The sequence below is a fragment of the Austrofundulus limnaeus genome, unplaced genomic scaffold, assembly GCF_001266775.1.
Source record: "Austrofundulus limnaeus strain Quisiro unplaced genomic scaffold, Austrofundulus_limnaeus-1.0 Scaffold198, whole genome shotgun sequence".
In the NCBI taxonomy this organism is placed as follows: Eukaryota; Metazoa; Chordata; class Actinopteri; order Cyprinodontiformes; family Rivulidae; genus Austrofundulus; species Austrofundulus limnaeus.
The window spans coordinates 933,961-939,103 of record NW_013952600.1 but is presented as its reverse complement, the minus strand read 5'-3'; the positions used below and the strand labels follow the sequence as shown (position 1 = coordinate 939,103).

At 40.1% G+C, this 5,143-nt stretch overlaps 1 protein-coding gene and 1 long non-coding RNA gene across 3 annotated transcripts in view; one reads left to right on the top strand and one right to left on the bottom strand.

The window, feature by feature from the left end:
- The window catches only part of tet3 (tet methylcytosine dioxygenase 3), a 56,714-nt gene that overhangs the window by 30,798 nt on the left and 20,773 nt on the right, over window positions 1-5,143 (bottom strand). The window lies entirely within an intron of this gene.
- On the top strand, window positions 36-3,079 carry LOC106524729 (uncharacterized). Its single transcript, XR_001311029.1, has 3 exons — window positions 36-52; window positions 1,918-1,973; window positions 2,656-3,079. It is a non-coding gene; the product is annotated as an uncharacterized LOC106524729 (long non-coding RNA).

Here is a 5,143-nt window from a genome sequence, read left to right as displayed (position 1 = left end):
GCCTCTGGTAGAGGACCCGAGCTCAGAGGGTGAAAGAGACCACCCGCGGAGGGTGAGAAGGGAATTTTTTTTTAATATATGGATATTGAATTATTTTCCAGCACTGCAATGGAATAAAGAAGGGCTTAACTCTCACTACAAGTCTGCCATAATTCATGGTTCATGTACGGAAAAACTTTTAAACTAAACATCAACATAAAAAATGTAGCCTTTGAAGTCACAAATTCTAATTGCTTTTAACAAACACAGACTTACAAAATGTGAAACCATCTCAAAACAGGTTTTGAGAGTAGAGTTTTTTCATGAAATCCAGTAAAACTTTAGGAGTAGATAGGCAGCACCCATCGGCCGGTAATGCACGAAAAATATTATTTAGAAAATGTGTGCGAGTGATAATTTCTATGTCAAATGAGCAACTGGTTGGATTTAATAACACCCTCAAAAAGTAATCTTTGAATGTACATGTACAACTGATTAACTTGTGTCAGTCTGATTTAAAATGGCCACCACAGCAAAGTGAGTCCTAATAGACACAATAATAGACTATATCTCAGTCAATTTTACAGATAATGAGCTAAAAATGGTGTAGTGGTGGCTGAGAGTCGTCCCCAGCACATACTTTGAGCACTAACAGATTTGGTATCACCTTTGTTTCAAACTTTGGCATGCAAGTTGATAGGTGATGTGTATTTCGTTATGGAACACTACGTTTTAATTTTTCATAATGTAACCCTAACCAAGCAGTATTAAAGCCTAATCCTTAGTATCTGATTAGTAATATGTGACTCGATTCAGTTACTTTTAAACACAAGTAGTCAAAACAAGTTTAAAGCTGGGCACTATAACTGGACGGCCTTATGTTTAAACAAACCCATTTAAATGTGACACAACCCTTCTTTTGTGGCTCAGTGTTTTATGATGTCATCATCCTGTATCCTGTGATTACATGTTTTGTCTTGAGATAGTTATTTTAACACATGACAAAGAAGCACTCAAACATCTTACACATATAATTAATACAAGATAGTATGAGGGTAGTTGTGGCTAATTACTCTTACAATAAATCTGACTTTACTGAACTGAGTTGGATTATATTCGGATTTAACAGTTTTTATACAAACTGGACCTGTTTACTTCGATTGTGCGCTGTCCCGAGGTAACCTTTTGTGAATCTACTCTATATAAATAAACAGAAGTGAATTACAGAAAGCCTATTTAACTCAACCCCAAGAGCGCCAGGATGATTCATAGTCCTCAGCACCAGAGTAGGTGTCTTTTCACATAAACATTACTCAACATTTCTGGTGTTTACCACAATCTGGTTTGGTTATCAAAGGAGGGAAAAAAACTGACATTAATCAGCTTTAATTAGGCAAAAGCGAGATTAGAATTTGATCATTTTTACAATGTTTCATCTTTAAGGTTTGTAAAAGTAAGCAACACAACAGTCTCTAACACCCCCTTACCTACCGTAATTTATAACTTTTTCATCTTACATTAGCCTGTAGTTTTGTTTACTTCACATAAAACCAAAACGATTATTATAAAAAAAGAACGATCTCACTAACTTTTCTTTAGCGAAACTGAAATCAGACTTACGGTAGTTTGGCTGTACCCTGGCATTGGGAGGAAGTAATCGGCAGGTGCAACAGAGACTCTCAATCTTCCGCCGATCATCTCAACTAACCGTGTATTCAAACCGTCATCCAAATAAGTTGTTTCACGCCCTCGTCTCTGATTCTCTTCATTCCTCTTTCTCTTCGTCTCTTTCACTTCTCTGCCTCGCCATTTCTCAGCAGCGTGGAAAAAAGGTCTTGGTTGTAGGAGGGATGACTGACAACAGAAGTCCATCCTCAGCCATGTGTGTTGAGAGCTGCATATGACTAAGCCTGACTCATCGCTCTCTTTTCTTCTCAGAGCTCAATCCTGACATAAACCCTCACGTAGCTTCACCAGGACTTCACCAGTGAGAGGTTTGTATGAAACACAAAAAAGTTTGTTTATTTTCTAAATGGTTTTTTTTTTACAGTTTACCTTTTAAATACTGATTTAAACACAAATATTTGATGTGGGTTTGGAACCAACTGACAAAAACATGAGCCATGCCATGAGGGTTACTCTCCTTACACCTCTTCCTGTCAGCTGACACCTTACTCTATCCCTGCTCTCATCTAACTTCTTATACCCTCATCTCTAACCACACCGTCCTGCAGTCAAACAGTATCAAGGTCATCTGCTCTGATCTCCTTCCTGCATCCATCTTTATCTCTCTCTCTCTTTCACACACACACACACATACAACAAGCACACCCATTTCTCTTTAGTGCGTGGAGCTAAAGACACGAAAGGCTCCTGCTAATGCACGCTCTGTCAATAAGTGCAGGGGCAAGCTTAATGATTTTCCTCCACACATGCTGCGCAGCCCAGCGAGGGAACAAAGTGATGGATTGTTCACAGAGGGTCACTGGGTTTATTGGTGGGTGGGACGAAGGGGCTGAAGGGCACAGAAGGTTTAAAAATGGTAGTAGCAACACAAAGCCCTCTCCTCGTGACTGAAAAAAATGAAAGAGATACTGTACCAGGATCTATAACCTCAACCATAATTATTTTAACCCTTTTTGTTTGACTTTTTTTTTCTTTTCTTTGTCCTTGCAGCTGCCGGGCGAGTCGGTGTAAGGTTCAAGGAGTGTTTTGGGTGGGGATCATAGCGCCGCGTTGCGTTCAGCATCCAGTCTGAGTCATAACTCCTGACATTCGGCACGTGCAAGTCAGCACGATTCGCTCAGCTGAGGCAAGTCTGCCTTCCAACCTCGCCTTCGTCACCGCCCCCCCTCCCCTCCCCTCCTCAAACCCCATCTCACAAAGAGAGAAAGGGAGGAGTGGTTTCAGAAGGGGGGGGAGAGACCGAATGAAAACTGGAAAGGTGGTGATAGGTGGGGAAGCCGGTGGGGTGGAGCTGTAAAAATTAAAGAGGAGGAAGAGATGGAGGAGGTGTGTTATTAGGAGGCTGCTCTTTGTGYTTGAAATTTAGGAAATTTCAAAAAAATTTAGTTTAAAATTAAAGAGAAAAATAAAAAAAGAGTTTAAAATAAAAAAGTACACTTTGTACCTGTCGGCCAAATGTGTACCAAGTCATAAATTAATAAGSAGTTGTCATTGGACAAGGATGTACACCCAGTAATTCTATATACTGGAGTGTTTCTGAGAGGCACATTGTGTGTTCACTAAGAGGCCAGATGGTGTTTTGAGGGACAATATTTTGGGGTTAAATTAGAAGTTTCTCGGAGGAAAAAGCAGGTAAAAAACAAGAGAAGCCTCCCTCAAGCCTGCACAGTGGCTGGATGCCAGTTTTGTCTCTCTGGACTGCGGCTAAGATTAGCTTCCCATATGTTCCAGTCAGACATAACCAGACTAAAAGGGGCCAGTACAACACTTTGTCCTCGAAGGCTGCACACACATTTACAAAGCTTCACAGCAGACAATGACTTGCTGAGGTCTCTGATTACTGAGTGAATACATTTCTGAGTTAAAAGCATTTTGTACCATTATACTCAGTGCAGTTCTTCAGTATCTGAAGGCTTCATTTAAAGAGACTTTAGCAATCAGGATTTTCAAGTGTGTGCTTCTATAGTATGTAATGAAGGCTTCAACAGCTGTTGCACTGTATTACATAAAACCTGGCAGTGTCTGGCGGCAGAGGGATTCAGGATTGTATAAACTGCATGCCAAGTGGGAGCAGCAGAGCAGCCGCCAGAGACGTGAGAGTTAAACGGCTCCAGCAACAGCTGAGGGCTCCGCCCCCTTCTCTTTCCATTCATTTTTTATTAACTGCGGCACCAAGCAACCCCTCACCGCCCCCCCACCCTCCAGCATAAAGAACAGATACAACAGCTAAAGACGCCAGCTTCCTGCTAGCCATAACCCATCGAGCCATACAGAATATTGATCCAGCTGCAGGACTGTGGAAATGGTGCACACAGAGCTGCAAGCAGAACTGCAGGACAGATGATGCAAAAGTGGACGGCTTTGTAGGACACAAAATTTACATGACTACAAATTAGACTGCAGGTGACTAAATACTAGTGTCACATGCTAGCCCGGGGATTTTGGAATGGGACTGTTTGAAATAATTTTCCTGTCTTTGATAAAAGTGATTCTTTACAACCCCTAAAATAGACTTTACGATCTGGAAGCAGCTGACTTCTGCTTAGTTTGCATACAGGCCAACAGTCAAGGTTTGTTTTTCACTGCAGACAACTAATCTTAAACTTGATCTTGAACTTTGTATCATTTCAGCACTGACAGAGGACAGTATTTTACAGTGGTGTAAACAAAAAAAGGACATTTTGGTCATTTTAAAAGGGTGTTTTATCAAATAGTTTTCAGTAGTTAGTACCTTATAAGCTCTGACACTGAGTACAAATAGAGAAACATGCAAAGGCTTTCCTCTAGGCTAGGCTAACGGCTAGCCAAACTATAACCCCTTTATATCGTTTTTAAGGCTTATGAAATAACTCTTTTCTAAAAAAAACAGTATACTGGTGTGATAGAATGCTGTTTTATAACTCTGAAAACAATACAATTCAAGCCCTATTGGAATAGGTATTGGCTAGATGGAAAAAATTTCTCCCCTTTTCTTCACACTTCATGCTCGGTGATTTATGTCACGGTTGATATTATTGGTAACGTTTTATCAGAACTTTAGGTGCCCACAAAATAAAAAAAAATAATAACACTAAATCTACCTTGACTTTTTGAAAGAGTTGCAATAAAGAACACAAAGATTCTTTAAGATGTGCAAACACATAAAACAAATGAAACTTTTTATTCTTACATTGCTGTCTGCGTCAAACCTTGAATTGGTTCATGTTTGTATTTTTAAATAAAGTTTTTGGAATTCAGAAAAGTTCACGGTTAAGACATTACTAGTGTGTAATCAGAAGGCAGAATTCATCACTGAAGTAGTGGAAACCTTACAGAGAAGAAAAATACATCGAAAGTTAACTCTGAATGGAAGAGCTGATTTCAAACCCTCCACATCCTGAGTTTGTACTCTACAGCAAACCACTTACTACACACACACACACACACACACACACACACACACACACACACACACACACACACACACACACACACACAC